A 7,994-nucleotide genomic window follows, 5' to 3' on the forward strand; every position below is an offset into this window, starting at 1 on the left:
CCCCCCACATATGTCTTTTATTGACAAATCAATCAATACTTATAACCACTGCTGTTACCACCACCACTACTACCACTACTGAATACAACCCAACCCCCACACACATTATGGCCTGGTTGATCTCATATGGGAACATACACACACCCACTGTGTATATATATATATATATAAACACACAACCTTATATACTGTTGAGGGTGGCATATCAGTCAATAAGACAGCATTCACATAACACCCACCCACACACACATATAGACATATATACATAAATATCGTGGAAAACGCATACACACACACACACACATATATATATAATCACACACATAGGATTCATATTTAAGTGTGTGTGTTATAAAAAATGTGTTATATGAAATATAATGTCCAAAATATCACATATACATACATACATATAGTCATACACATTTCCTGAGAAACAAGACCTTCAGCATTATACATATAAGCATATACACACAGACAGACATATTTATGAGTAGATCAGACCACAGCAAGGCACACACACACACACACACACACACACACAGACAGACGGTCTTAAGCACATACTCATTTGTAGACAGCCATGCAAACACACCACAGCCACATTTACAGGCAAGTCAGTTGGGAAGGCACACACACACACACACACATCAAATAATCACATTTACTGCCAGGTCAGTAAAGATAATCACAAAGCACTCACCCCACCCCACCACATGCCAACCCACACACCCTTCCTCAGCCAGCTTTACAATGTGTGTGTGCATGTATGTATATACATGTTAGTGTGTGCGTATATATATATATATAAAATCTTATATATAATATATCTATATATATATACACACACACACACACACATGTATATATATGGCCTCTGGCTGGCTTTAACTTTAGCTTTTTAATCTTAAGAGTGTGTCAGTGTGTATACAAGTATATACACACATACATGTGTGTGTAAATTTATCTTCTTGATGAGTTTTCTATTGTTATAATTAACATATACATAACATACATTATAAGTATATCATCATCATCATCATCATCGTTTTAACGACCACTTTTCCATGCCTGCATGGGTCGGAGATTATCGAAGCAGATGTTTCACAGTAGGATGCTCGTCCGACTCTCATTCCTCCCTTGTTTTCAAGATAAGCTTTATATTTTTTTCCTTGGCAGGACATGTTTGCATAGAACACTAGAAATGAATGACAACACCGCTTGTATGACAGTGCCACTCATTTACAGCTTATCACATGATGCCCTAACAGAGATCAACCCCAGTCACACCTCCCCTACAAACTCATTCTACATACAAAGAATCTCATCATGGAAATCCCCTCAGCTACAATATATTTAATGCATGATTGATTTAAAATGATGTGAACAAATAAGCCATCACATTTGACAAGAGTAATCTGAATGCTACAGAGCCATGGTGTGACTTTCGAGAGAGATTTCATTGCTATTTCTAGCAGGACAGAGCTGCTTGACACATTTACTCCTGGCTTGTTTGGGACATTGTACTATTATTGTTGCTTAGAGCTGTTTTTGAAACCTCAGTGGATTATCTGTCAGACACACACACACAAGGAAGAGACACATAAACACCTGTTTGAAAGTGGGTGGTGGTGGGGTTACAAAATATTGTTTGTCCCAAGCTATCATGCTATGGCAAACAGGGATGTTGACCTTATGACCTCTGGGTCATGACACTTGCACCTAAATACTAAACAGTCAGCCACAGGTTCAATACAAGGGAAATGAAACAAAAGAAAAGTAAAAAAAAAAAAATGTGGAGAGAAAGCTTTTGAAAATAAGCCTAATCATAAATACCACACCCTTTGCCATGAAAGAGGAAGAGGGACTTGCTGGAAATAACAGCCAAATCTTTCTTCAGATTACAATACAGAAAGAGCCAAAGAAAACTAAGAACATACTGGACAACAGGGTCCTATATACACACACATAAGTGATTAAAGGGAGACTGACGTAGATGTAAAGTGTTTCATCTCTAATCAAAGATGCTTCACTTGTGACCATCTGGTGGATCCTCAATGACCTGGGGCTAAATGACAATATCAACTTTGAATAATGCGTTTCTTGAACACTGCTTAAATAAAAGATTTGATGTCCAGGACTGGACTGTTTTTGATCATAAATCTAATGGACTGGGAATGACCTAGGGTTAAACAATCCAGTGTATCGCTACTTAGATTCTAACCTTAGAGTTCCACACCATATCAAGGTCAATATAATCCTTAAGCAAGTCTCATTAACATCCACAGTTCTCTTTCCTTGGAAATTGGCCAATATCCAGAGAGAGGGTTCCACTGTTGATAAGCTTGCCCGATCAAATGTTGATCATGCCATTTACACTTCATTGACTCCTTTAAGGGATACGACAACAATAAGACCGATCATTGCCGGTGCCCCTGGACTGGTTCCTGTGCAGGTGGCACGTGAAATACACCATTTCGAGCGTGGCCGTTGCCAGTACCTCCTGACTGGCCTTCGTGCGGGTGGGGCGACACGTAAAAGCACCCACTACACTCTCTGAGTGGTTAGGGTTAGGGTTAAAAGCACCCACTACACTCTCTGAGTGGTTAGGGTTAGGGTTAAAAGCACCCACTACACTCTCTGAGTGGTTGGCGTTAGGAAGGGCATCAAGCAGTAGAAACTCTGCCAAATCAGATTGGAGCCTGGTGTAGCCATCCGGTTTCACCAGTCCTCGGTCCCATGCAAGCATGGAAAAGTAAACCTTAAAGGATTATATATATATATTATATATATAGACGTAGGAGTGGCTGTGTGGTAAGTAGCTTGCTTACGAACCATATGGTTCCAGGTTCAGTCCCACTGCGTGACACCTTGGGCAAGTGTCTTCTACTATAGCCTCGGGCCGACCAAAGCCTTGTGAGTGGATTTGGTAGACGGAAACTGAAAGAAGCCCGTCGTATATATGTATATATATATATATATATGTATGTGTGTATATGTTGTGTATCTGTGTTTGTCCCCCCAACATCGCTTGACAACCGATGCTGGTGTGCTTAGGTCCCCGTAACTTAGCGGTTCGGCAAAAGAGACCGATAGAATAAGTACTAGGCTTACAAAGAATAAGTCCTGGGGTCGATTTGATTCGACTAAAGGCGGTGCTCCAGCATGGCCGCAGTCAAATGACTGAAACAAGTAAAAGAATATATATGAATGTATAAAATACATACGTGTGTGTAATGTACATAACAAAATATATTTATTATGTTTACAAAATATATTTATATGTACATACACACGTAAACATGTAGATATATATAAATGCACGTGTAAACATACATATGTATTATGCGTGTAAAGACCACAATAAGCATCTGGCAGCACAGAAAGACAGTCCCTTCTGTAGGAGCGCGCACACACACACACGCTGTCCTTTGTTAAAGCGAAAGCAGAGACATGAAACTGCGTGTGTGCGTGGCAGTATATTGCGCGTGTATGTGTGTGTGTGATATGACCTGTAAGTGGAAATGGTCAGTATTAAAGGAAGTGGAGGTGGGAGGAGAGAAAATAGGGCAATATCTTTACGTACGTACGTATCTATCTATCTATGTGTGTGTGTACGTGCGTATGTATGTCTATTTGTACGTGTATTTATGCGTGTACGAACGCTGTTGGACAAAAAAGCAAGGCATTCCGGCCGTGGCCATCTCGTAATGTCTCTAGGATTACATAATCCCCTTCTTTACTTGTTTGGTTTCAAGACAAACTCTGAGGAGTTTCCTACCGCGACCACTCCGCTTCACGGATATTCACAACTACATTGTCCTTATTTAATACAATACAGTATTATGATTCGACGGTAATTCGGTGGCTATTTCTAGCAGGTCGAGAAACCAGGTACACTCCCTAACACTCCCGCTGTGGGTTTTTACCTTCAGCTCTTCCCCCAAGGCCACCCCCGGCTTCTTGCACAACCGGCAGTACATTGTCTAGTGTTTACAGATTTACGTACTATTTCTAGCAAGTCGAACAACCATATAGGGGTCCCTGGTTGTTGTTTAACCGCAGGTCAGCAGTAGACGCAGTCGGTCCATCTTATAAACAAGTTTTGTGTACCTAGGAATACATTATCCAATGTGTCCTTTAAACACAAAGGAAACTAGTATTGTTTTTTTTAGCCCTAGGTCAGCTCTGATCCAGCAGACCTTTGATCAAAGATGTTCCAGCCGTGACCATCCCGTCTTTTTGTGTATCAAGCACTTGCATTGTTCAACGAATCCGTATTTATTTAATGCGGTAGGGTTTAGAAAAGATTTGGCTGCTATTTCTAGCAGGAACGGGTGCAGGTATGACCCTGTGGTTAAGAAGTTCGCTTCTCCTGAGGGACACCTTAGCAGTCTTCTACCACATCCTTGTAAGGGATATCACGAGAGACGGAAATTGTAAGACCAGAGCCGTAATCGGGGTGGCTTAGGCACTCCTGAGAAGCGCGTGCAGTCCCCACTCCCTAGTATTTCAACATAAATATCTTTATACGAGCCCTTCCACTCCCGTAAGATTAATCGACGGCGTTTTAGAATAGCAGTCCCTTAAAGTCTTATACGCCATGGAAAAGAGAAAAAGAGGCAAAACGAAAATCATGAAAAAGAAAAAGGAAATAAAAAAAAAACCAAAAAAAAAAAAACCAAAAACAAATCCGTTCGTAATCGTAATTCCTTACAAAGAAATCAGAAAAAACCCTGTTTTCCGTTCCCACGAGGTAGGGAACTTGGAGGATCAGTTATTCAAAAAACCCTGCCGATTTTTAAGCTCCAAAAAGAGAATAAAAGTTTAAGCTACGGCCCTTCTCATCTAAGACCCTAACTTCTTATCAGAACGAAACCCCTAGAAAAGTTCCACGGATACTGTGCCTTCTCCAAGATAATAATTTTCTAAGAGAGCTACAAGACCTAACAATGAAGGGAAGGGAGCAAGTCGATTCCATCTATTAATAATAATAATCCTTTCTATTATAGGCACGAGGCCTGAAATTACATCAATTTCCAGGATTTCACTGGTACTTAATTTATCGACCGCGAAAGGATGGAAGGCAAAGTTGACCTCGGCGGAATTTGAACTCAGAACGTAGCGACGGGCGAAATACCGCTTAGCATCTAGTGCAGCATGCTAACGACTCTGCCAGCTCACAGCCTTAACAACAACAACAATAATAATAATAATAATAATAATGACGATGATGATGATAATGATGTTGGGTTAAATCGACCCCGCACAATTTCTCCCTCGTTGGATCTGTAGGATGAGCTGTTTGAACCAAGGTACCCAACCACTTTTCTGGCTAGTTTACAGTTCCTATTTTTCAATAGAAATAACCACTTTTTAACTTATAATGGGTCTGTGAAGGCATGAAGACCAGGTCTTCTATAAAAAAATTAAAAAATAAAGCCTTTCTGAGAGCCTGAACAATCGGAACCATGAAAATCCATCAATTTTCACAATATATACACTTTACACACACACACTCTGTTTCAGGTATTGAGTACATTTTTACACACACATACAAGCTGTTGTATAATGTGTGAAAAATATAGGATATGTGGATTTATATCAGAATAGAAAGATTAACCCTGTCTCTCTCTCATACATACAGTGTTTAAAGAAAATGTTTCAGGTGTGAACAGATCCTACATCCCAGGTTTTGATGGTCATGCACTTCACCATCTACAACCATACGTTGAAAAAAAAAAACTTTTAAAGAAATTACTACACACACACACACACTCATCTGTATATGTGTAACTACACCCACACATCTGATATACATGTACACCCACTCACAGACGTATACTAATTCCTGTACGTGTATAGCAACACACACAGGTAAACCATATACACAAATGTGTATGTGTATATATATATATATATATATATATAAATAAATATAAATATATAGATAGATAGATAAGTATATATGGGAAGACTTCTACACTATTATGTATATATGTATGCTAGCATGCATACACCCGCACAAGTAGTTGTGTAGGCAACATCAAGCTTAAAATCTGCCCACACACACACAGCCAGGTAAACAGAGACAAGATTGGCCGGATGGAGAAATAGAGTAAAGAGCACGCACACACACACACACACGTATATACACCCACGAACATGTGTGTCAAATATGCGTGTATGTATGTATCTATACACACAAATATATATATGTATGTATATATATAAAGTTGAAGACATGCAAAGTCATGTCACACACGCGACCAGACGGACAACCGCGTACATTCACAGAAGTGACAATAGAAACACACACACACATCAACTTTCGCAAACACTGACATGTAGCTACATATATACATACAAAGACACACCTGTATAGAGAAAAAGACACACACACATACAACTTGACACACATTTACAGACAAACGTACACTCACACACTGATAAACATACAAATATATACATACATATATATACACACACATGCATATACAGTTTGATATAAATACATACTCAGAAACACACACACACACATATATATACATACATAGCTTTATAGATACATACACAAGCATATACATAGAATTATAAAGTGACATACACACACAAACAACATAGCTTGACACACACACACAATACCATACACAAACAGCTGGACACGCGCACACACACACACAACCATACACGCACGCACGCACACACAGTGAGCCACCGAGATGGAGAGACAAAGAGACAAGAAGATGAAAATGTTTGAGACAAAATTTCAAAGATTTTTCTCTTACCTTGATGTAAAAGGACAAACACTTGATGTGATGTGGAGGCTGAGATGAGGATGGCAGCAGCGGTGGCGGCGGAGAAAGTTTAAAGGAAGGAAACACCAAACACCTCCGTCTGTCGCTTCTTCTATCTTCTTTATTCTTCCGGTCCTTGCTTCTTCTTTCTCTCACTCTGTCTGAGTCTTGTTTATTTACTTCCCTCTCTTTTTCTCTCTTCTCTTTATCTCTCTCTCTGTCTCTATCTTCTGGATTGTCTTAACTTTCTGGTCTCTGTATGTTATATACACATGTATGTATATATACATATATATATAAATATATTTTCTGTGTGTATTTGTGTATAAGAGATATATACAAGTGTAGGTATGTATAAGTAGGTGGTTGGCGTTAATGCTCCAAAGTTGTATATGGTAAAATATTTTTCTTTCAGTTTCAAAGTATATATATATACATATAAATATAAACCCTATAACATATATTTATATATTATATGTGTATATATGAAATTATTACTGCTAAAAGCAATGTACATATATACAACATATGTGTGTATGTATGTATGAAAATATTGTTGAAAGCAATGTGTATATATACTATAAATATATATATATGTGAAAGTATTGAAGTTGTAGACAATGTTTATATATGTGTGTGTGTCTGTGTGTATATTATAATATATATATCCAGTGAATATGTTATGTTTGTGTATGAAAAGCCGGTGGAGAGAAGATTTTTCCCTCTAGTCTGGAGAGAGACACAACAGCATATGAAAAATACCTTTACTTGTCTGTGGGCCGAACATGCGAACTAGCTGTCTCAGTCTCACTGACCCACGTCCTCTCTCTCTCTCTCTCTCTCTCTCTTGGCTACAGGAGATAATACAAACACACACACACTCACTTTGCTACCCCCAAACATTAACCACCACACCTACACTCTCTCTCCCCCTCTCTTATTTCTCTTTCTCTTTCTTCTTCTTTATCTTTTATTTTTCTCCCACTCCATCCACTCCCTGCCTCCCTTCCCCTCTCCCCCCTCTGTCTGTCCGTCCGCCTGCCTGTCCGTCTGTCCGCCTGTCTGTCAGTCTCTCTTTCTTCACCGCCCCACCACTCCTTTTTTTTTTTTCAACATTCACCCACTCCCTTCTACCCATGCCACGATCTTCTCCCTCCTCCCCTACTTACTCCACAAACGCGCGCACGCATACACAGACAA

General features: G+C 39.3%; 2 protein-coding genes across 2 annotated transcripts in view; one reads left to right on the top strand and one right to left on the bottom strand.

Moving 5' to 3' along the window:
* LOC106870059 (zinc finger protein ZFP2) overlaps positions 1-7,791 on the bottom strand; it is a 23,510-nt gene extending 15,719 nt beyond the window's left edge. The window contains exon 1 of the mRNA XM_014916027.2: positions 6,786-7,791. The gene's annotated coding sequence lies outside the window, so the exon portion shown is untranslated. The remainder of the gene's footprint in view (positions 1-6,785) is intronic.
* Positions 1-7,994, top strand: part of LOC106870060 (zinc finger protein 594) — a 99,236-nt gene that overhangs the window by 2,954 nt on the left and 88,288 nt on the right. The gene's annotated exons all lie outside the window — the stretch shown is intronic.

Source organism: Octopus bimaculoides, chromosome 14 (assembly GCF_001194135.2).
Source record: "Octopus bimaculoides isolate UCB-OBI-ISO-001 chromosome 14, ASM119413v2, whole genome shotgun sequence".
NCBI classification, from domain to species: domain Eukaryota; kingdom Metazoa; phylum Mollusca; class Cephalopoda; order Octopoda; family Octopodidae; genus Octopus; species Octopus bimaculoides.